Raw genomic sequence first — 26017 nt, forward strand, 5'->3', positions numbered from 1 at the left:
GTTGATAGGATTCTTAGGTATTGAATTTCGGATTCAGTACTATTTCCTCTGAACTTGAGGCCATTGTTTGCCTCTCTTCTAGCACTTAGTGTGACTGATGTTAAATCTAGTGGCATTATGTTTCTTATTCCAATGCATGAAATCTGTCTTTGTTTCATGTGGTTTGTTTCATCCTCAGGAAGGTCTTCAGATCATCAGCTTCTTATTGCAAAATTCAGGGTCAAATTGAAGAAAGTAGGGAAAACCACTAGGCCATTCAGGTATGACCTAAATCAAATCCCTTATGATTATACAGTGGAGATGACGAATAGATTCAAGGGATTAGATCTAGTAGACAGAGTCCCTGAAGAACTATGGATGGAGGTTTGTAACATTGTACAGGAAGCGGTGACCAAAACCATCCCCAAGAAAAAGAAATTCAAAAAGGCAAAGTGGTTGTCTGAGCAGGCCTTACAAATAGCTGAGAAAAGAAGAGAAGTGAAAGGCAAAGGAGAAAAGGAAAGATATATCCAACTGAATGCAGAGTTCCAGAGAATAGCAAAGAGAGATAAGAAAGCTTTCTTAAGTGAACAATGGACAGAAATAGAGGAAAACAATAAAATGGGAAAGACTAGAGATCTCTTTGAGAAAACTAGACATACCAAGGGAATATTTTATGCAAAGATAGGCACAATAAAGGACAAAAATGGCAAGGACAAAAAACAGAAGCAGAAAAGATTAATAAAAGGTGCAAGAAATACACAGAAGAACTGTACAATAAAGCTCTTAATGACCCAAATAACCACTATGGTGTGGTCACTCACTTAGAGCCAGAAACCTTGGAGTGTGAAGTCAGTTGGGCCTTAGGAAGCATTACTACAAACAAAGCTAGTGGAGATGATGGAATTCCCAGCTGGCTATTTCAAATCCTAAAAGATGATGCTGGTAAAGTGCTGTACTCATTATGCCAGCAAATTTGGAAAACTCAGCAGTGGCCACAAGATTGGAAAAGGTCAGTTTTCATTCCAATCCCAAAGAAAAGTAGTGCCAAAGAATGTTCAAATTACCGTACGATTGTACTCATTTTACATTCCAGCAAGATTATCAAAATCCTTCATGCTAGCTTTAGCAGTACATGAACTAAGAACTTCCAGATGTACAAGCTAGATTTAGCAAAGGCAGAGAAACCAGAGATCAAATTGCCAACATATGCTGGATCATAGAAGAAGCAAGGGAATTCCAAAAAAAATCTGCTTCATTGACTATGCTAAAACCTTTGACTGTGTGGATTACAACAAACTGTGGAATATTCTTAATGAGATGGGAATACCAGATACAGTACCTGCCTCCTGAGAAACCTGTATGCAGGACAATAAGCAAAAGTTAGAACTAAACATGGAACAACGGACTGGTTCCAAATTGGGAAAGGAGTACATCATGGCTATATATTGTCACCCTCGTCACCCTTGCTTATTTAATTAACTTCTCTGCAGAAGTACATCATGTGAAATTCCAGACTGAATGAATCACTAACTGGAATCAAGATTGCCTGGAGAGATATCCACAACTTCAGATATGCAGATGATACCACTTTAATGGCAGAAAGTGAAGAGGAACTAAAGAGCTTCTTGATGAAGGTGAAAGAAATGAATGAAAAAGCTGGCTTAGAACCCAACATTCAAAAAATGAAGATTATGGCATCTGGTTCTATCACTTTGTGACAAATAGATGGGAAAAATGTGGAGACAGTGTCAGATTTAATTTTCTTGGTCTCCAAAATCAATGTGGGTGGTGACTGTAGCCACAAAATTAAAAGATGCTTGCTTTTTGAAAGAATAGCTATGAGAAACCTAGACAGCATATTAAAAAGCAGAGACATCACTTTGCTGACAAAAGTCCGAATAATCAAAGCTATGGTTTTTCCAGTAGTCATGTATGGTTGTGAGAGTTGGACCATAAAGAAGGCTGAGTGCTGAAGAATTGATGCTTCAAACTATGGTGCTGGAGAAGACTCTTGAGAGTCCCTTGGACTGCAAGGAGATCAAACTAGTCAATCTTAAAGGAAATCAACCCTGAATATTCATTGGAAGGACTGATGTTGAAGCTGAAGCTTCAACAGTACTTTGGCCACCTGATGCAAAGAGCCAACTCACTGGAAAACACCCTGATACTAGGAAAGACTGAGGGCAAAAGGAGAAGGGGGCAACTTAGGATGAGATGGTTGGATGGCATCACTGACTCAATGGACATGAGTTTGAGAAAACTCAGGGAGATAGTGAAGGACAGGGGTTGCAATGAGTCAGACACAACTTAGTGACTGAACAATAGCAACAACTTTATCCTTGGGGCTGTTGAAATTCACTGGGATTTGTTCAAGTCTTCTGCTTGGCTGTCACTGGCACTCTCATATGAATACTCATGCTTGTTCTTCAGCTCTGGGAAATTTTCTTCAGTAATTTTTAATTTTATATCATCATCTTCTATTTCTTTTTTCTTACTTTTTATGAGATACATATGTGTTTTGAGGATTTATCCTCTATGCATCAACTTTTCTTTCATATTTTCTCTTTTTCTTTTGATTGTATAATGTGTATGACCCTTTTATATTTGTCAATCATATTTTTAGTTTCCAAGAACAATTTGTTTTCTATTTGCTTTTTTTGGGGGAAGGAAGTGTTTATAATATCATCTTAAATATCTCTGGGAATACTAAGTGGCTTTCTTTTGTATCAGGTCAGTTGTTTTCTTCGTTTGTCTTGGTCCTTTTCTCTTGGATTCTTGCTGTTCCTTGGATACCATTAATGCTTGATTTTCTGCTCAGATTCATAATTAAAGAACAAAGTTCATAGATAAAGGTGGCTGCTGTGGGTTTTCTTTGTGTCATTGTGGAAAGGCACTGATTTTTGAAAGATCTTTTTTTAATTGAAAAATTAATGCATACTGATACTAAAAAATTAAAAGCAAAAAAAAAAAAAAAGAGGAAATGAAAAGGGGTATATACTGAAAATCATGAACCTCTCAGAAACCCTCTCAACTGTTAACCAGTTTTACTTAGACTGCTTCTTTAGTCTCCTTCTAGGAAATTTATACAGGAATGTTTATATCTATATATATTCCCTATTTTTACAATAATGGTAGTAAGTTATACATGTTGTTCTTTACTTTGCTTTAAAAATGATGTGTTTTGCATGTGGATATATTATTCTTTTTCATGGCTACAGAGTTTTACATTGAGTGGAAGTGTTTCCCTATTGATGGGAAGAAGTTAGATTCCATCTAATCTTTTGTATTACAAATGTTACTGTGCCAAATATCCTTGTACAAACTTCTTGGGGCTTGAAAGTGAAAGTTTACTCACTCAGTCATGTCTGACTCTTTGTGACTCCATGGACAGAAGAGCCTCCTCTGTCCATGGAATTCTCCAGGCAAGCATATTGGAGTGTGTAGCCATTCCCTTCTCAAGGGGATCTTCCCAACACAGGGATCAAACCAAGGTCACCTGCATTGCAGGCAAATTCTTAACCAGTAAACATTTTTAAAGGAGATATTTCTGGGTTACAGGGTATGTGTATTTGAAGCATGGGTTAAACATTTTTGTTAAATTAGTTAATTTCTTATATGGATTATAGGTGTTCATTGGAGAAAAGTCCAAAGGTACAAAAAAATATAGTAAAAATTAAATCTTTTCCAACCCTTCCTTGTCTTCCTCTGATACCCTTCTCAATCTCAACCAAGACTTTTATCACATATAGGGGTTTGTTAGTGTGTTTGTGTGTATTGACACTTCTGTCACATATGGATATGTGCGTCTGTGTGTGTTTCTTCTCATGTAAATTCCTAGAAGTAAGATAGCTGAGTCAAAGATATGGGAAGCATTTCTTTTTAAAAGTGAGTAAATATTTTTTTCTGTGAAAAATATTCGTATTTAATATTTTTAAATGGATCCATTTGAGCCCTCCTGTATGTGCCATGAGTCAGGCCCTGAGAGTTACATCTTATGCTCCTTCACTCACTTCTGCTTTTCCCAAATCCACATTCCATATAGATGCCAAGGGTTTTTCCAGGGATGGATGTTTATCTTCACCTGTATCAGAACAGAGTAGATTCTTGCAGTTTCATATACTCTCCATTCCTTCCTTCTAACATTAGAATCCATGGCAGATGACAAATAAAGAAATAGCGTTTGGTTCATTTGGTCTCTCGTCAGCACTGTTGAAGGTAAATGGTGCAATTAGATGTTTGCCTAACAACATAAAGAGGCCAATATTTGATGCTGGGCAACTTTCTGTGCGGAACAGTGTAATTGCTGAAATGCTGTTTGTCTTCCTACCTTTTCATTACTATCATTTTCGTTCATTTCTAGTGCCTTTTACAAGCTTTCATTTCTCCATCTGTGGACAGTCTTGGTTGAGTGTATGAGGTTTCTAGTGGCACTGATCTGCAAAGAGGCATATAGCTCTTATTACAGCACTAAAAGAATCAGAACAGTGTCAAGAAAGCATAGTTTTTGCATTGAAATTTGCAAAGATGAGTAGCTTGTTTTATTAATTTTCATTGTTAGTCAGTTTAGGTGAACATTGTGGAGATTTACATTGATGAATAAAGCAAGACTGGGTGGTAGAATGTTAATGGAATTTTAAAATCAGCATATGTGCGATTGGAAACCGTCTGTACCTCCCAGAAACTGTGTGACCTTGGCAAAATGAAAGTAATATCTCTGTGTCTCCACTTTCTTATCTGTAAATATTCATAGGATTGTTGTGGGGATTAAAGAGATAATGTAAGCAAAGGACCTTTTCAAGTGCTATCAGTGTTATGTAAAATTATAATGTTAACATGAGACATAGAACTTAGTAAAATCAACAAGATTAATTTTCATTATAATTTCCAACATTAATTTCCAACATTGCACATTATGCTAGATTATTAGTTTCAGATACATTGTGTTTTCATAGTTTAATGGAAAATATGGAAGGTCATAGGTTTTCGGATGGAGTATCTCATGATTCACATATATCTTGGCCTTAATGAATGTTGCCAGAGTCCCAGTAGGACCAGAGCCCAGGTGTAGTGGGAACCAAGGTCAGGACTTGTGATGATAGACTGGAAAAGGCATGGCATGCCAGCCCCAAGGAGAGTGGATCTTACTTGTTGAATATTGGAAGTCTGTGGGGCTGTCACTTTGGAAGCATGATATGGAATATAGAAAGATACCAATAGACACAATAAGAGGGTGAAAAATTCTTCAATGGCAAAGGATCCCCAGAAACATCCTCACTTGGAATAACTACATAAGGCAGAAGGCTATTTGGCATGGTCCCACGTGGAAGCATAGGTCTCCCAAATTTCTATAGAGAACACTACTGCTGCTGACTCTATTTCTGTTGGTGGCGAGTTGGCCAGGAGTGAGAGGTTCACCTTTACATTCTTGGTGGGTTTTATAGCCTCCTGCCACCTGTCAATGGCACCCCACTGCAGTACTCTTGCCTGGAAAATCCCACGGACAAAGGAGCCTGGTGGGCTGCCATCTATTGGGTCGCACAGAGTCAGACACAACTGAGCGACTTCACTTTCACTTTTCACTTTCATGCATTGGAGAAGGCAATGGTGGCCCACTCCAGTGTTCCTTCCTGGAGAATCCCAGGGATGGGGGAGCCTGGTGGGCTGCTGTCTATGGGGTCGCACAGAGTCGGACACGACTGAAGTGACTTAGCAGCAGCAGCCACCTGTCTGACTGTGTTGTAGACACTGGCTTGGGTCTGCTTACTTACCAGGTGCAAGAAACTGTTCCAGAAGAAGCTAAGCCCATCTCTGAGTCTTTACTCAAGAGACTGGGTGGTGGAATTGACACAGCAAGCAGATCTAGGCTGTAGGCCTGTCTTAGTTTATTCCTGCAGGGTGCAACAAGGGCTCATAAGAAGCAGTAAAAACAGTTGCAGAGCACAATGGATTGGTTAAGGAAGAGGCTGAGAGCAGGGAGAGCACTGAGGACCATTGCCATAGGTGAGGAATGAAGTAGCCATGTCTTAAGTTGGAAGGTGTCGTGGGAAGGGAGATGGCAGAGACAGTGTGAGAGAAGAATCAATATTAGAGGAGTTAGAAGAATGAATATTAGAAAGGAGAAGCTAGAGATAGGAGACCAGGATTATGTCAAGGCTTCACACTCAGGTGGGAGGGAAGAGGAGGAGGAGAAGATGTGGATAATGGGGAGAAGAGACGTGACAGTGTCTACCAGGAGGCTGGAAATGAAACAGGAGGTGATAGAGCAGGGCACAACCTTTAAAAGACTGACATGGCCATAGGACATGACAAAAACTGGTTAGAACCAATAACTAGGTCCAAGATGGTGGAAGATTTGATTTCCAGTAGAGCTTGAGCCTCATTATACACTCATTGTAATACATTAGCATGCTAAATTACACACCCACCAGCATCATGACCATTCTGAGGCCAACCATAAAAGGTTAAAAAGTGGGCAGTGGCCCAATTCCTGGAAATCCCCACCCTCTTCCCCAAAATAATTGAAATAGTCTTCCCACTCACTGGGCTGTGAAATTACCCAGCCCATAAAAACTAATCATGCCATGTTTCAAGGCCCTCTCATTTCAATTGTGTGCTCTCTTTCATCTTTTGAGATGGCCTACACCCTATGGAGTATGTTTCTGTCTAAATAAATACATTTCTTAGCTATCATTTCATCCCTGAATTCTTTTGCGAGCAAGAAAGGACCTTAAATTCACTGACAGCAGAAAGGCAAAAGTTAAAAGAGCATTCAGAATTAGAGAGGCAGAGAATAAATTTGGAAGGTTTCATTTATAAGCCAAAGGGAAAAAACTTGGTATAAGAGAAGGTTCTACAAACTGTATTCCAATGAAACAATTTGCTTTCACAGAAGAGTTTGATTCAGATCATACATGATCTAATTTAAGAGAGGATGCTCAGCACCCGTGCTGGCTCCACCTTCTGTTGCCTTCCTTTAGGTCTGTGGTGCAGAAATCTTGGCACTCAGAAATCTTGGTTGAATGACTATGTGGAGCTGCAATATCTGGCGGACCCTGAAAGCAGCCTTATGCACAAGGTGAGACCCACCAATTGTGAGTCATTACCTACTTACTTAGACATGTATACGAGTGGTGTTCAACTTGGCTGTGCATAAGAATCACTTGGGGAACTTTAAAAAATCCTTAGGCCAGGGTACTATACAGACCAGATGCATTCCCCTACTCTGAGGATTTTATTGTTTATTCAAGGATCAGAAACACATCAAATATCCCCTCTGAGTGAAAAGCATTGTTGCTGCTTGAACAATATTGTCCTCTTGAACTGCCCTTGTGGAGTTGGTGGTACAGGCATTCTTTCTGTATGAACCTGCCCATGCGGTACTACAAGCCAGTATAGAAAGATGTGGGAGGTGTGGAGGAGGTTGGGGGACTGGGGAAGAAGAAGTCAAAGAGGGAAGTGGAACCAGGGAGACACCATGGCAAGGTCACCAATAGAGGGGCCTTCAGAAGTGTGAGTTGGTCATCACCATCTGTCACTGTCAGATGCCATGGTGATTTAGGCATGGTGAGGAGCTAGAAGAAGCCAGAGGGTTGCATTGAGTTTCGGTGTATGGTGTTTGGAAGACAGTGTGTGAAACAAGTAAGGAGTAAAAGCCTGAAAGCATGGAAGTAGTGAGTATAGACAGAGGTAATAAACTGGTGGCACATGTGGCTCACAAATGTACTTTGAATGACCTTCAAAGCATTCCAATGTTACAAAAATAGTTTTCAATGTTTATAAATTGGAAAGTTTCATATAAAACACAATTTTTTATTTCTCTTGAAAAAACTGGGAGATCTGACACTGTTTGCTTCCTGTTGGCAATAATTGGTCATCTATCTTAGAAATAACTGCTTTCTTGGTTCACCACACAGTCCTGTCCCTGTGGTTATCCTTTTCACTCAGCTCATTTCTCTCATGTGAATGACCTCCCTGGCCTCTGTAGGGAAGAGAATTTGAGACTTGGACTTGAGGCAAATATCTGTTAGGTGGTTTGAAAGGGAGAGGAGGAGCCCTGGGCTCCATTCATAGGTGTTAAAGAGAAAACCAAAAGCCCTGAATGGCATTCCTTGTGTTAAAGCCCATACCAAACTTAGATTTAGCACTGGACTTAGTGGCAGTTAGGACTTCCCTGGTGGCTCAGATGGTAAAGTATCTGCCTACAATGTGGGAGAACTGGGTTCGATTCCTGAGTCAGGAAGATCCTCTGGAGGAGGAAATTGCACCCTACTCCAGTACTCTTGCCTGGAAAATGCCATGGATGGAGGAGCCTGGAAGGCTGCAGTCCATGGGGTCGCTGAGGGTTGGACACGACTGAGCGACTTCACTTTCACTTTTCACTTTCATGCATTGGAGAAGGACATGGCAACCCACTCCAGTGTTCTTGCCTGGAGAATCCTAGGGACGGGGGAGCCTGGTGGGCTGCCGTCTATGGGGTTGCACAGAGTCGGACACGACTGAAGTGACTTAGCAGCAGCCAGTACTCAAGCCTGGAAAATCCCATGGATGGAGGAGTGTGGTAGGCTACGGTTCATGGGGTCACTAAGAGTCAGCCATGACTGAGCCACTTCACTTTTCACTTTTACTTTTAGTGGTAGTTTCAACCTTCCCCAGGAACAGAACCTTAGTCAGCCCACCTGGAATATTCTGATCAGCATCAAGGAGGTTATCTGTCCCTTGGGCCCTCTTTATTGCTCATCCCTGCCCGCCAAAGGAAGAAGATATAATCTGCATTATAGACCTCCACTCTTCCCTCAAAAGAAGATGACCTGGCTTGAAACAGTCCTTTCTTTTCTTTTGCTAGTAGCGTCTTGCCCCACCCTCCTGCCTGTAAGAACCTCTGGTTTTCGTATAGCCTTTCAGTTATTCAGTTGCTCAGTCCTGTCCAACTCTTTGCGATCTCATGGACTGCCGCATGCCAGGCTTCCCTGTCCTGCACCGAATTCTGGAGCTTGCTCAAACTCATGTCCCTTGAGTTGGTGATGCCATCCAACCATCTTGTCCTCTGTCATCCCTTCTCCTCCTGCCTTCAATCTTTTCCAGCATCATGGTCTTTTCTAATGAGTTGGTTCTTTACATCAAGTGGCCAAAGTGTTGGAACTTTAGCTTCAGCATCAGTCCTTCCAATGAATATTCAGGGTTGATTTTCCTTTAGGATGGACTGGTTGGATCTTCTTGCAGTCCAAGGGACTCTCAAGAGTCTTATCCAACACCACTGTTCAAAAGCATCAATTCTTTGGCACTCAGCCTTCTTTATGGTCCAACTCTCACATCCATACATGACTACTGGAAAAACCATAGCTTGACTATATGTATCTTTGTTGACAAAGTGATGTCTCTGTTTTTAATATGTTGTCTAGGTTTGTCATAGCTTTTCTTCCAAGGTGCACTAATGCTAAAGAAGCTGAAGTTGAATGGTTCTATGAGGACCTACAAGACCTTTTAAAACTAACACCAAAAAAAGATGTCCTTTTCATCATAGGGGACTGGAATGCAAAAGTAGGAAGTCAAGAGATACCTGGAGTAACAGGCAAGTTTGACCTTGGAGTACAAAATGAAATGGCAAACAAAGGCTAATAGTTTTGCCAAGAGAATGCACTCATCATAAGAAACACCCTCTTCCAACAACACAAGATATGACTCTACACATGGACATCATTAGATGGTCAATACTGAAATTAGATTGATTATATTCTTTGCAGCCAAAGATGGAGAAGCTCTATAAAGTCAGCAAAAACAAGATGGGGAGCTGAATGTGGCTCAGATCGTGAACTCCTTATTGCAAAATTCAGACTTAAATTGCAGTAGGTAGGGAAAATCACTAGGCCATCAGGTATGACCTAAATCAAATCCCTTATGGTTATCCAGTGGAAGTGACAAATAGATTCAAGAGATCAGATCTAATAGAGTGCCCGAAGAACTATGGATGGAGATTTGTAACATTGTACAGGTGACCAAAACCATCCCCAGGAAAAAGAAATTTAAAAAGGCAAAGTGGTTGTCTAAGGAGGCCTTACAAATAGCTGAGAAAAGAAGAGAAGCAAAAGGCAAAGGAGAAAGGGAAAGATATACCCAACTGAATGCAGAGTTCCAGAGAATAGCAATGAGAGATAAGAAAGCCTTCTTATGTGAACAGTGTGAAGAAATAGAGGAAAATAATAGAATGGGAAATAATAGAGATCTCTTTAAGAAAACTGGACATACCAAGGGACTGTTTCATGCAAAGATGGGTACAATAAGGGACAGAAACGGTATATATCTAACAGAAGCAGAAGATATTAAGAAGGGGTGGCAAGAATACACAGAAGAACTATACAAACAGATCTTAATGGCTCAGACAACCATGATGGTGTGATCATTCACCTAGAGCCAGACATCCTGGAGTGCAAAGTGAAGTGGGCCTTAGGAAGCATCACTACGAACAAAGCTAGTGGAGGTGATGGAATTCCCAGCTGAGCTACTTCAAATGCTAAATGATGATGCTATGAAAGTGCTGCCTGCAAATTTGGAAGACTCAGCAGGGTCCACAGGACTGGAAAAGGTCAGTTTTCAAGCCAATCCCAAAGAAAGGCAGTGCCAAAGATTATTCAGACTACTGCAAAATTGCACTCAATTCACAGCCTTTCAGAGTGCCCTTCTGTTTACTAGATGGGCTGCTTCCCAATTCATGAATGGCTGAATAAAGCCAATTAGATCTTCAAATTTACTTGATTGAATTTTTTTTTAGCAGAGGTGAAGGGGGAGAAGTCCATGTTGAAGCTGCTGTGGGAGGTGGATCGCAGGGAATTGAAACAGGTAGAGAGGAAGGTGGAATAAGGGAAGAGCTTCTGGGGGTTAGTCTGGAATAAGAACACAGAAATGGGAAGGAAAAAGAGGATGTTTGAAGATAGAAAATTTTGGGAGGAGAGGAAAGAATATGAGAGCCTGTAAGTCTCAGTATCACAAGTTCCTCACCACTAGTTAGGTAGAGGACAGAGCAGTGTGTTTGAGCAATGTGTTTGAGCAGTGTGTTTGAGAAGATTTGGAGCAATCATAATAGGAATAAAGGAAAGTAATTTAAGCTCAGGATGGGGAGTGGGAAACTGGCCCTGAAAAGTACTCAGTACATAAGGATTTCTGATGACTTATTTAGAAACAGCTCTTCCTTATTGAATTGAGATAATAGTTTTAAAATAGAAAATGATTTTTTGTAGCTTTTGGAGTCATGTTATTTTAAAACTCATTTTAAAATATAAAATTTCAGGGGCATTAGGGATAAGTTCCATATAAACCATTAGCATAATAAAGCTTATTTACATTTTATGGTAACTCAATTATATGCTGCAAAGTTTTCTGTTCCATTGTTTTCCCAATGGTAGTACCATTTTATTAAATCATGTAAGGAAGTGGTTTAAAAGCAGTCTGCCAAAATATTCAAATGTTGTGATTCAAGCCAATATTTCTGTTTGACTGAACCCTTTCAGATCATATAAAAGCCATTTATATTTATTGAATGGAACAAATGTTTGTTTCTTAGGGAAATTTTTTTTCTTTTTTGGTTGTTCAGGTCTGTTTATTTTCAGAGATGGAAGGCATTATATAAGCTGAAATGGTATTGCATCAAAATTATCCTTCATCAGTTTGTTTTATACCACTTATTTTTAATTGATGCTGGCATCTCCTAGGTTGCTCACTGGTAAATTTGTTTTGCTGACTTAAGTATTGGAGATTGTTTCATGAAGTCTGGAGAGCATTACAAATCCTGAACTTGTATTTTAGGAGGTCATGGCTTATAGAAAAGTGGGAAGGTAAAGAATAGTATTGTTTTATTGAAGACTTTATAAGTTAGGCAGAAAATAAATTTTCATATTAAGAATGTACATATATGTGTTTTGTATACTCCTTAGAATTATGTTACATGACTTTTTGTACCATTTAATTTTCTTCACAAGAAGGGAAAATTTTCTGTGCTTAAAAGACAGTCTTATAAGTTGGTTAACTGAATTATATAATGTGAGGGATGCTGAGTGTTGGGATTTGAAGGGGTCAATCAGTTTATTACAGCTGAGTTTTGAATCAACTGGGAAACAGACACAGGAAATGGACACTGAGGAAAAAAAAATGCAAAACAGGACTAGACTTAGATGTGGGGCCAAAATGGGCTTCCTATTCCCCTTTCTTCCAAGTGTAGCTGCTGAGACCTTTGTGGTGGATAGATTGTGCCTACAGAGTGCTATTTTCCTGCTATCTTCTTGAAAGACAGTGGCCCAATGCACACTGAGTGAGAGGCCACTTGCAGCCTTGCATTGCTGATCTACCCAGCAGTAAAGAGTGGGCAAAGGACATCAGGCTCTCAGCACAAACCACAGAAAATTTGCTCCTTCTCCTAGAAGCCAGTGGGTAGGATCCATATAACTACAGTTTCTACAGCTAGAGCAGAAGTTCTTATTCTGTGAGCCTGCAAGAATGTGCAAGGAAGTTTGCACTTATAAGTGCAAGGAAGGTTGCACTTATACTAGGGAACTCAGTTTCTGCATACCTCTAAGTGCCACACTGCACAAAGTTTTACAGTTAGGAACCATTTATCTGGGGTATTTCTTTTTTTAGTCCTCTGATTTATTGAAAATGGATTTGATAGAAAGAGAAGGACAGTTATATATAAAGTCATGAGAAGCACCATATTATGTATCAGCTAGCTTTTAACATGTTGCGAGAGGATAATGTAGCATGAGACAAGAAACTGCTTTATGTCTTTTCCCCTTCTTTCCTCCTCTTCTTTTCTACTTCCCTTTCTCACTGCCACTGATGAGGCAGGTAGCAAATCCATGAACCTCTGTGCCTTGAGCCTAAGCCCAAAGTTCATTTCTAGACTTGAGTAACTGGGCCATGGGGTAATAGTTGCCCATAAAAAAGGACAAAGATGCTTTGTTTTTTAACTTGTGAAAAAATGTCACTTTATGAATTTGTTGCCCACATTTTAGTTGACAAAACATGATCTGGTGACTACACCAAGCACTCACAAATTATGCTCAGTTGAACTCAGACTTTTCTTCTGTCTGATCTCCTGGCTCCAGATTGTTGTTGTTGTTTAGTCACTAAGTCATCTCTGACTCTTTGTGACCCCACTGACTGTAGCTTGCCCGGCTTCTCTGTCCGTGGGATTCACAGGCAAGAATACTAGAGTGGGTTGCCATTTCCTTCTCCAGGGGATTTTCTCAACCCAGGAATTAAAATCTGCATTCGCAGGTGGATTCTTTACCTCTGTGCCACCAGGGAAGCCTGGCTTCCAGATTAGCCTCCTCCAATTCCTCTTCTACAGTTCACCAGGGAAAGCTACTAAATTATATGGAAAAGCAAGAGAAGGCTAATTACAAAGTTCAGATGGATACCTTGGGTTGGGTGTGTGGGAGTGGTCAGGGGTGGAGATTTGGGAGGTCTTATGGTGCTTCAAAGGCACTGGTAGAAATTTTTAAACTGGGTGTTATGTATAAGCTCATTCATTTATATTGATATTTTCCTACTTTTCACCAGTATTATTTATACCTTTTTATAAATATTTCATCATTTGAAGTTATAAAACTAATTTAAATTATGAATATGAATCTTACCATTTATATTGTGCAATGCCAGTTTTCAATGCATTTAACTCAAAATGGAAGCTCCAAAATAGCATAATTTTATTTCATATGTGTATATGTATTTTGTTTTTAGTAGATCAGTAGAAATGTTGTATAAAATGAACTCAATTGTTTTCATTTCACTTCTTGATACTGTTACATTCTACCAATGCTCTTCAGCTTACTGATGAGTAAAGAAGAACTGAAAGGAAAGGGAATTATGAATTTTTTTCCTTCTGTGTCATCATTTTCAGTGAGTTTGTCTAATAGAGGGAAGTAACTCATGTATGAAAGAATATGATGAAGTTCTTCAATCTTGTTTTGTAAAATGCTGCTGCTTTCCTTTTGCATTGAAAGTAAGCTCTGGCTAATATGGAAAACATGGCCTTTTGGGGTTGTCATTTATTCTGTTTTAAATATAACATACTTACTTTGTACTCACTTTGAATCTCATAGAATTATCACACATTTTAGGTCCACTGGAATGCTATGCTGATGGGCATCATAAATGCTATACAGAAAATGAAGTTTATATTTCTTCTGCTCATGTGTATGGTCATTGTCCCATTGGGCTTCTCTTACAAAACACAAGCTCAAAGATAAAATTATTAAGAATTTCAAAATGGCAAGTACAGAACATTAAACCAAACCATTTAAATCTGTTGAGCACAGGCCCTTTGTGACTGAACAGGTTACACACCTGAAGAGGTATCTGCTCATAGCCCTGATGAGGATTCTGATTGGCCCAGGCTGGGTCAGACATGGATCCCTGGACATATCCCTTAGTCCAGCGTATGGAGCCCTCTGGCCAGGCCTGGCTCACCTGTCCACAAATGGAGCAAAAAACAAGGTATAGTCAGCTTTCCCAGCTAGCAGTAATAGGGGGCTGCTTCCTCAAAAAATCCAACAACAGGCAAACAACAGATGTTAACTGTTGCTCTACATCTATCTGCTTCACTTTCATCTCCTGCCCCTGTTTTAATCCTTAAACACCCCTCAGGGACCTTTTTGTCATTCCTAAGATATCCCAGGTTTTGGCATGACTTTGCTTTTGCACACATTCTTCTTCTTGAAACATGTTTCCTCTTCTGGAAAACTTTTACTAATTCCTTAACACTCAGTTCAAATTCACTTCCGCTGTGGAGTCTTCTCTGACTTCCTCTGGCAGAATAATTTCTCAGACCTTAAACATTTACAGTTCTTTATTTGTTTTTGAGTCACAGCACCATCGCTTCTATTCCAAAGCATCTGTATTCTTGTCTACTTCTCTTCCTAGACTCTGCAGTCCTTGGGAACAGGGACTGTCTTATCCTCTTTTTCAGTGTTCAGTGTAAAGCAAATGCCTGTTACATAGTATGTCTTGGATAAGTGGTGAATAAAACACAATGAAAAGCTGATGTCATAAAATAATATTTTCAAGCTGCCTTCTCTAATATTAAACTGGTACCCCCAAAGGATAAATGAATCCTGTGTTTGGGATATCATTGGGAGCATAAGAGAATTTTCAATTTCTTTTTTCTCAAGTACTGGGCTGTTTTTTGAAAACTCTTAGAAGAGACCAGTTAAATGCAAAACTCAGAGAAGTAACATTTTTAAATTCAGATATATTTCCAAGAGTCTTTTCCTAAGATCAAGCATGCTGTCTGGGGGTCAGTCCTTGATTACTGTCTGCTGATAGGCAGTAGACACCATTTTCCTCCTTGCTCACTGGGCAGATCAGCCTGGGGTTTTGGGAACTCAAGAGCTACATGTGTCGTGAATATGAGACTGGTCATGCATCACCTCTTATCATGATATTTGTCCTCACATAATTGGGCTCTATTGTAGTAGCACTAGCTAGAGGTGCAGGAAACAAATGATATGACCCTGTTCTCACCTTGAAATCCCCTTTCCGGTTCCATGTATTTAGAAGCTCCATTCCATTACATGTCAAGATGAAGGAGCTGCTGCTCAAAATTCTGCCTTTGGAAAATTTGCTCCAGGGAAGGAGCAGCCATTGGAAAAATGTAGACAATTTCCTGATGTTAGAAACAGGCTAAGCTGAAAGTGTAGAAAGCCTTCTGGAACTTAATACATGTAATTCTTAGACTCCAATAAGAAGGATAAAATACGGAACTAAAATACACAAGATGAAATTGGCAACAATTAAAATTATATCAAAATAAATTAAAAAATCAATTATTTATAAGAAAATGGTGTGAATTACAGCAGGATCCTCTATGACCCACCTCCCAGAATATCGGAAATAAAAGCAAAAATAAACAAATGGGACCTAATTAACCTTAAAAGCTTCTGCACATCAAAGGAAACTATCAGCAAGGTGAAAAGACAGCCTTCAGAATGGGAGAAAATAATAGCAAATGAAGCAACTGACAAACAACTAATCTCAAAAATATACAAGCAACTCCTACAGCTCAACTCCAGAAAAATAAATGACCCAATCAAAAAATGGGCCAAAGAACTAAATAGACATTTCTCCAAAGAAGACATACAGATGGCTAACAAACACATGAAAAGATGCTCAACATCACTCATTATCAGAGAAATGCAAATCAAGACCACTATGAGGTACCACTTCACACCAGTCAGAATGGCTGCGATCCAAAAGTCTACAAGCAATAAATGCTGGAGAGGGTGTGGAGAAAAAGGAACCCTCTTACACTGTTGGTGGGAATGCAAACTAGTACAGCCACTATGGAGAACAGTGTGGAGATTCCTTAAAAAACTGGAAATAGAACTGCCTATGATCCAGCAGTCCCACTGCTGGGCATACACACTGAGGAAACCAGAAGGGAAAGAGACACGTGTAGCCCAATGTTCATCGCAGCACTGTTTATAATAGCCAGGACATGGAAGCAAGCTAGATGTCCATCAGCAGATGAATGGATAAGAAAGCTGTGGTACATATACACAATGGAGTATTACTCAGCCATTAAAAAGAATTCATTTGAATCAGTTCTAATGAGGTGGATGAAACTGGAGCCTATTATACAGAGTGAAGTAAGCCAGAAGGAAAAACACCAATACAGTATACTAACGCATATATATGGAATTTAGAAAGATGATAGCAATAACCCTGTGTACAAGACAGCAAAAGAAACACTGATGTATGGAACAGTCTTATGGACTCTGTGGGAGAGGGAGAGGGTGGGAAGATTTGGGAGAATGGCATTGAAACATGTAAAATGTCATGTATGAAACGAAATGCCGGTCCAGGTTCAATGCACGATACTGGATGCTTGGGGCTGGTGCACTGGGACGACCCAGAGGGATGGTATGGGGAGGGAGGAGGGAGGAGGGTTCAGTATGGGGAGCATATGTATACCTGTGATGGATTCATTTTGATATTTGGCAAAACTAATACAATTATGTAAAGTTTAAAAATAAAATAAAATTAAAAAAAAATAAATAAAAAAATAATAAAAAAAATGGTGTGAATTAGTATAAAGAATAAAACAAAACAATAAAAAGAAATATGATCATGTAGAATTGTGAGAAGAAACCTCTATTGTCTCAATATCTCTGTTTTCTTAGCAAAATCTTGATCTATTTCTGCCCACTATACTTTAGGTTTAATCTTTAAATCTTGACTGTTCTCCAAGGAAATGAAACATATACAGATCATTTTTATGCAGTTGTACTTAAAATATTGTTTTCTCTGGATAAATCACCCTACTAGCTATTACTTTCAGTTTGACATTGTATTAAAGTTTTGAACTTGTTTTCTATGGCTCCATATTGTTGAAAACAAGCTGATAAAAGAAACCTTAAATATAAACTGAAATGCAGTATATAATTGAGAGATTGCTGGAATTTTAAAAACATATAAAAATTGAGCAAGTCATGTGTGGGCTCCCATATTTCTAGTCTTGAATACTTTTTTGTCAATTTATTGATTCATAAAATGTTCACCATCCATCATACCTATAAGAAAACTGTAAACTATGATTAATGCTCCTTGTAAGCATTATATTTGGTCAGGGTGCTGTATCATCATAGAAAAATTAATCACTTAAATCAATATTGAATTGAGATATATGGTTAGGATATCTAAAAACACTCTGTCTCTAATCATTATTTGGTGGTTTTTCTAATCCTGCAAGAAGATGAATGTCGTATTAACTAATGACATCTGATTCAGGGCATCTTGTAACTAACAGCTCCCAAGGAGAGAAAGTCCACGAATGGAAGTTGTTATAAAGGGTAAAGGAAAGAATATGACAGAAAAAATTAAAGGTGCCAGAAAAAATAGGCTTTAAATTGAGAGTAATGAATGTGAAGTTTTGCTCTTGCATGGCAACAATAATCTGTCACCTCCCACACCCTTCTTGGATGAAAAAAACTAATTGGCCTCACAGATAACATCTGCTAAATGTAGTGTCAGAATAACAGGTGGTTAGAAATGTGTTAAAAAAGCATCTTAATTAAACTGATACCCATGAATTCTCAAAACTTTAAAACTTCCTATTAAATGGTCACATACATTTGAAGAAATGTGTGGCTGTTTGTAAACTGGAGATTAAATTCAAATACATTAAAAAACTGTCATTGACTTAATTGAGAATAAAAAACTCATTTTTTAGTCTTTTGGTAATTTACAACTCAAAAAAGAATTCATAACCAGAGACTTCTTTGGGGGTAAACGTTGAGATGAACAATTAAATGCTCATGGGCTTTGTATATCCATGTGTATGTGGAGTATGTGCTCAGTCACTTCAGTCATTTCAGACTCTTTGTGATCCTATGAACTGTAGCCTGCCAGGTTCCTCTGTCCATGGGATTCACCAGGCAAGAATACTGGAGTGGGTTGCCATGCCCTCTCCAAAGTGATCTTCCTAACCCAGGAATTGAAGTTGGGTCTCTTCCATTGCAGGTGAAGTCTTTACCGCTGAGCCACTGGGAAAGCTTGTATGTGGAGTACATACAATTAAATATTCAACATTATTCTACCATTATTAAATTTAACATATATATGAACACCAGAAATACAATAATGGATTTCTACTTTCAAGTCTGGCCTCATTTAGCCTGGCCTTTTTCTTCTGGGATTCTATAATTCAAGTCATTCCTTTATTTATACAACCAAATATGAGTACTAGCTTTTCTGTAAGTGTGTTCTATTTCAGAAAATATGTTTAGAAGGAAGGTTGAATATCTGAATTCCACTTGGTTCTGAATGCAGAATACTGATCCACAGAAAAAAGGCTTCTGTGCTCTACTGATTTTGCAGAAATACCTGACAAAACAAAGTTAAACATGTCTCTTCACATTCTTAGAGCCCGTGATAGGACTAAACTGTATTGTCACTTTCTGAGAAGAGGATATAGTACTTAGCATTGACCTTCACTTTTTGACCATGAAAACCTGGACAGAAGAATCCTTGACCATAGGATGGAAGAATGTGTTGCCAAAGTCAATTTCTGTGTTTGTGATGGTCATTTTATACCTCAGAGGAGGGTTACACCTGAATTGGGAGTGAAGACAGTGACACCTGACTAGTAAATAGGTCCTGGGATCCCTACCCAGGAAACCAAAGTGTTTTCCCTACTACACAGGATGGGCTTTGGAAGGAATGGATGACCAAGACAGGCATCCTGAACAGCGCAAAGTCAGGAATCAAAGAGGCTGGGTGAGCTGCAGGGGAACCCTTTCTCCATGCCACATTTTGAGCTGTTCTTTCAGCATCATAGAACTTATTCTGTATATCTACTTTCACTATGCTTTTAAAATATTAATCTATCAATGAATGATGTATACATTAGTAAATGGGTGGTGAGGCAAACCTGGGCCTGATCCTATCAGGGAAATTGAAGGCCAGTTCCTGTGGTCTGAGGAGGCTGAAGAGCTGCCCTTAGAATAGTCTTTCATTTAGTTTGTGTAACTTTCATGTGCAATATACTCAGAGCTCTCTCATTAAACACATCACTCAAGATACGCTTTGAACTGCTTTTCGTTCAGTGTTACCCATTTGTATACCCTTTACTAATATCTCAGATGTTTTTACAGTGATCCTTGAATATTATTGCTACCCTTGGTGATGATATTTGTGGCAGGGATTTGTGTCATTGGGTTTTCTCAAAGTGTACCTCCTTACTCTGTGTGTGTGCATGCTAAGTCACTTCAGTTGTGTCCGATGGACTGCAGCCTGCCAGGCTCCACTGTCCATGGGATTCTCCAGGCAAGAATACTGGAGTGGGTTGCTACGCCCTCCTCCATGGGATCTTCCCAACCCAAGAATCAAACCTGTGTCTCTTACATCTACCTGCATTGGCAGGGGGATTCTTTACCAGTAGTGCCACCTGGGAAGCCATCTTGGACGGCAAAGGGTGGAGGTGGTGGGAGCCAGCTGCCTCAGGTGCAGTCAGTGGGGGGAAAGAACATTATCAGTTGAGAATTTAAAAACAATAATAAAACTAAGTCGGTCTGCTTTGTATTGTTATCATGCTCCGGTGATTTTAAACAGTGCAATGTAATAAAAATACTCCTACCTGCAGGGACAGGTGCCACCCCTAACCAATGCTAGTAAAAACTTGTGTTGGAGAAGCTAAACGTACTTTATTTTTATATGTTATGCTTTCCCGTCCTAATCTGTCATAAGGACAATTTAATCTCTCTTAATTGGTAAAATGGAATTATTTAAAATTAGCAATCTTATCCACAAAAATTTAAAATGAGTTTCTCATTAAGTTGCTTCTTCTTGATTACTGAAAGAAAAATGCCTATATAAGAAAAAGTGCTAGGTTTAAATCACATTAAATCCTAGGCTTTTTGTTTGTTTGTTTTAAGAGAGGAAGCATTGTATTGTTGGCTTTACTGTTTTTTAAAAATATTATTTATTTTAATTGGAGGATAATTACAATATTGTGATGGTTTTTGCCATACATCAATATGAATTGGCCATAGGTAAACGTGTGTCCCCTCCATTCTGAACCCCCTGCCATCTCCCTTCCCACTCCATCCCTCCAGGCTGTCACAGAGCACCAGCTTTGGGTGCCCTGCATCATACATCAAACTTGCACTGGTTATTTTACATATGGTAATGTGTATGTTCCAATGCTATTCTCTCAAATCATCCCACCCTCTCCTTCTCCCACCATGTCCAAAAGTCTGTTCTTATCATCTATGTCTGCTTTGCTTCTCTGCATGTAGGATTGTTGGTACCATCTTTCTAGATTCCATATATATGCATTAATATATGGTATTTGTCTTTCTCTTTCTGACTTCACTCTGTATAACTGCTTTACTCTTGATGCAAAGCCCTTGGTTGTCATGGTGACTTTGAAACTGTGTAACCATTGAAACTTTGGGCACAGAGTCAATTCTCCAGGCCTCCAGGCCTCTTTTTTTAAAGTCAGGCTGATGCTCCTAAAAGTCATGAATGAAGGAACTAGTCAGGTAATTCAACAACATGGTCATTTCAACTAACTATGCCAAATTAGGATAATTTTCAAAAATCTATACTAAAGGAATAATAATTGATTATATAGCTATGTTAGCCTTGCTCATTTTTAGAAAAATAGATATGTGAGGTCTGCTGCTGCTGCTGCTGATGCTAAGTCGCTTCAGTCGTGTCCGACTCTGTGCGACCCCATAGACAGCAGCCCACTAGGCTCCTCTGTCCCTGGGATTCTCCAGGCAAGAATACTGGAATGGATTGCCATTTCCTTCTCCAATGCATGAAAGTGAAAAGTGAAAGTGAAGTCGCTCAGCCGTGCTCGACTCTTAGCAAACCCCATGGACTGCAGCCTACCAGGCTCCTCTGTCCATGGGATTTTCCAGGCAAGAGTACTGGAGTGGGTTGCCATTGCCTTCTCCATGTGAGGTCTACTAACTCTCAAATAATAATGCTGGATATTTAAAGATAGTCTCTCAAACTTCTAGAACTCTTAAAGGGGAAGAAAAGAAATTCCTTTATGATCCAGAAATTCTGTTGCAGATGTTAGGAGGTGAAAAAACCCAGAAATGCATAATGTCTACAGATGGTAGACATTTCATAATCAGGTTGAAATTAGCCCACAATGAGGATTTTGCTACTCTTGCTGCCTTGTTGCCTTGTCTCATTGTTTTCTTTGAGGTTTCTTCCAGGCTTCTTTCCTATCTTGAAACCCTCAAGCGTATACAAAAGCATTCAGTATTCATGATGGACATATTTGAATTTTTTCGGTCTTTACCCGGGAAATGAGTATTTTAGACATGGTTCCCAAAGTTCTGTGAATGTCAGCTACTTTTTTCAGTGATCAAAAAGACTGGTTTTTAATTCATTTGTTTAAAAAAAAGAAGGATTGCTTGCCTAGTCTGTGCTAACACCATTGTAGGGGCTGAGACTGAGCAGAGAGTGGGTTCTCTGCCTTCCAGGAACTTGTCTTCTCTTTATGGGAAGGGGATTGGAGAAAACAGATGGAGTCAAGATGTGCAGATGTAGTTTTTTTGATTCATTTAGAGTCCTTGCATAGTAAACCTTTTATTCTAAACAATGAGCCCAGCAATGTGAGAGTAATGTACTTTTTGGGGTCAAAAGTTCCTACAAATATTTCCAGATGTCAATTAGACCTCATAGGTTTGACTGAAATTGGGCAGTCTGCCTGTCTTTCAGGGAAGCTAAACTCTCTCTAGGCCTGGCCCTGGTCACTTTTCCTAAGCCAGTGCAGTCAGAACTTTCATTTCATCTTGTGGTAGCAGATCTTCCCAAACCTGGCTGTGCTTCAGAATCACATAGGAAATCACTTAAGATACTAGTTAAAAAAAAAAATCCATTCTCAGTTATAGTCTATATTTCTAGGAATGAGGGCATGCAGGACCTGGGATCTGTGGTATTCATAAAGTGCCCCAGAAGATTCTAATTAAACCAGCTGGCACCACTTTTCAAGCTAGATTTTAGAAACTACTACCAGATTAGTTTTTCTAATGCAGAGACTTCTTCAACCTTTTCCTCTGAAAGCTCAGAACTTTACAGTGTAAAGTATAAGGTATTTGAAGAGTCAGTCAAACCCACCTTTCTCCTTGATGCCATCAGGACTCCTGCTTACACTTCTTTTTCCTCACAGCCTCACGGTCCAATTCACTCTTCTACTCAAGGTCATATTCCCTCCTCCCTTTTCCCTTCTTTTCTATTCTTTCAAATCCCGGCTCAAGCCCCACCTCTAATATGACAACGTCCCCACCTTACTGTCTTGAGTGGCCTCTGTTTTGGACTCTTTTAGTCTTTATCATTTGGATCACTCATATGTCAACTCTTGAAAAGTTTTCTAAGTGACTGGGACACATGGCATGCCATTTTTGCAATTCATTAATGACAAGCAAGTAAACAGCATTCACCAACACTCTTTAGAAATTAGTGCTGCTTGCTTGTATTTCAGAAGACATTTTGTAAATTCAGTGAAGATGTAAGCCTGTCTTTGTCACTAAAGCCATGTTCAATGCCTGGCACATAAAAGTCTATAATTATTTGTTGAGCAAAGTTAGGAAAAATCCTATGTTATTGTCTCAAATCGTTTGGTATAACTTTTTGATAACTGTCTGGTGCCTGCTGTAATGAGGGTTTGCAGCTTTGCTTTTCACTCCTGTGTTCTCATTATTTCCTTTTTAGCACACAGTGGGAGTTTAAGCTGTCCACTTGACACCAGGCCTGTCCCAGAATGAAGCTGTTTTTCATGACTTCAGAAGGCAAGTAGAGTAACCTGAATTACACTGTTTGTAATGTATAAACCTAGATGTTCCTCCACGGTGAACATTCTATCAGCTCAAAATGCTCACTCTGCTCCATATAAAAGTGATCATGTTGGCTGTCTGAGCTTGTTTATTGTTGTGGGGTTTAGAGCAACTTTGAGCCTCCAACCCTACTTCACTAGAGAACTTCCATATTTCTGATTTTAATTGTGTTCATGTTTCATAATATACTTCATCTTCATTGCATATGATCTTTCTGATAGCTATAAGAAATAGCCCTTGTCATGTCTGGAAGTAGAGATTCCATTAATTCTCATAGTAAATTTTCAAGAGAAAAAAAAAACACCTGATAAAGCAGTTGCCTGTCCACATCTGGATTTAGAAAGCATCTTTTGCTACCAATTCTGCAGTTGTAAACAATCTTTGGTAATACAAAAATTTGTGTGAATTGCAGCCAAACATTGCTTATTTTGGCATAGATATTTACTAGAAGCTGAATGGTTCCTTGTCATATTTTTACTAAATTAAACAGTGAGTTGAGTACAGTTGATTCTAAACGGGCCCTTGAGATTCAGGCTGTTTTACCCTAAACTGAAAGGATAAAACTGGGTGTTTCTATGGCACCAAGTGAAGGCTTCCTTCATCCATTTCTTCAGTAATTGTTCAGTGAGCATCTTGTACAGGTCAGATACCACAGGAGACCTGGGCTACAAAGGTGAGTAAGACAAGTGTACCTTATTCCATTGAAATCATAGTTTATTCAGATGGACAGACATTAAGTGGAGGCTGGATAGCATCACCGACTCGATGGACATGAGTCTGAGTGAACTCCGGGAGTTGGTGATGGACAGGGGGTGTACTGCGATTCATGGGGTCGCAAAGAGTCGGACACGACTGAGCAACTGAACTGAACTGAACTAACTAGTAATGGTTTAGTTACTGTAGGGATAGTGGTATGAAGTAAAAAGGAAAAACCTTAGTGTTTAATGAAAAGACATAATTAGAGCTCCCAACCTCATCTGAGGTGGTGAGTTGAGAGCAGGAGTGGGAGTTCAGAAAATGGGTGCTACTTGTATATAAAATCTTAAAAAAGTGGGAATTATCAAGGCAGAGAGAAGAGTTACCAACTCCACAAACATAAAAATAATGAATGCTTATACAAATGACATTCTTATGATAAAATCTGTTATACACATCTAATCCTTTTTCATATTTGTCCTGTCACTGATACTAGGTAAGAAGGACTTATGATCTGTAAAACCAGTTAAAATAACTATATTATGAGGAATAGAATGCTATTAAGGAAACTTTGAAGGTCAGGAGATGAAAAAGATTGTAAATGTTTTTGAAGAGAAAATGCCTGTTTGAAGTATCACATGAGAGTTCTAACCCATTCTACTAAACATTCATACTAAGCAGAAGACTTTTCTTTGATATATTTCTTTACATATATGAATTATAATATATTTTAACCTTCTAGATAAAATTGTGCCTGATTGACTATCCAGTTATAAGAAAATACTTAGTATTTTGGGTGTTTAATAAAGTAGCTAATGAATTCCCCATTTGTCAAAAATAATATAAGGAAAAAAATAAGAAAAAACAGACAGACAGAAGATAGGATAAGCAAGAGAGTGAAAATATTAGTCGCTCAGTTGTGTCCAACTTTTTGTGACCCCATGGGCTATAGCCTGCCAGGCTCCTCTGTCCATGGATTCTCCAGGCGAGAATGCTGGGGTGGATTGCCATTTCCTTTTCTAGGGGCTATTCCTAATCCAGGGATCGAACCCGGGTCTCCTGCATTGCAGGCGGATTCTTTACCACCTGAGCCACCAGGGAAGCCCCAAGATAAGCAAGATGGGTAAATTTAACACATTATCTTATGAAAAATATGTTTAAAATTAAGTAAATTAATTTTTCATTCTTCTTCAGAGAGTTAAACACTCATTTAAGAACTGCAATCATTCTATATTGACAAGAATGATAAGCATGTTGATGGGAAAATAGTCTTGACTTTTCTCTATACCTTACTTTTGGAGTCCCTGGTATTTTAGGTGAATCTAAAATGAAGTTCTCATGTGAAATTCACTTGTATTTCCTTCCAATATTGGATGCTGTACTAGGTTTAAGGGCTGAGAGAGGAAAGAAACTAGCAGTGCAGTTTTAGGCAGACATGATCTGGGGCTGCAGTCACCTGAGCTAGCCCCTTGACTGTTGCTATTGAATTAATCCTAACAGCAACTTTTTTACATGTGGGAAAGCTGAGGCTCAGAGAGCTTAACTAATTTGCTGAAGTATTTGAACCAGGATTCAAACGTAGTCCACAAGCCCATTTTATTTCTTCTCAATTAAAGAAAAAATGTTTTCCCCCCAAGAGAAAGAATGTTTATTATTCTGGATTAGTGGTTGTCTATAAAATGCTGAGAGGTCTCATAAAGGTAAACTTACATCTGGTGACTGGTTCAAAGAGAATTTTCTTAACTAGATGGTAAAATGTTCCTTAAAAGGGCTGAGTGTAGAAACAGAACTTGGATTGCTAATGACTTTCTTGTTCATATTTACTTTAAAGTTTTACTTTCTTTTCTTACAAACATAGAGATGTGCAATCTTAAGAGATAGAAATACATAAGAGCATAAAGAAAAAAAATCCCAACATGCCACCAAAGACAACTATTTTATTAACATTACTGTTTTCTGCTAGCTTATTTCCTGTGAAAGTGTATTCCCAGCCATGT

The 26017-nt window shown here is 39.0% G+C and overlaps 1 long non-coding RNA gene across 1 annotated transcript in view; it reads left to right on the forward strand.

The window, feature by feature from the left end:
- Positions 1-23625, forward strand: part of LOC147365920 (uncharacterized) — a 43603-nt gene extending 19978 nt beyond the window's left edge. The window contains exon 3 of the long non-coding RNA XR_015133024.1: positions 23203-23625. This is a non-coding gene — a long non-coding RNA (uncharacterized LOC147365920). The remainder of the gene's footprint in view (positions 1-23202) is intronic.
- The last annotated feature ends 2392 nt before the right edge of the window (positions 23626-26017 follow it).

Source organism: Bos grunniens, chromosome 9 (assembly GCF_055505025.1).
Source record: "Bos grunniens cultivar Pamir isolate PY7600 chromosome 9, Bosgru_T2T1.0, whole genome shotgun sequence".
In the NCBI taxonomy this organism is placed as follows: domain Eukaryota; kingdom Metazoa; phylum Chordata; class Mammalia; order Artiodactyla; family Bovidae; genus Bos; species Bos grunniens.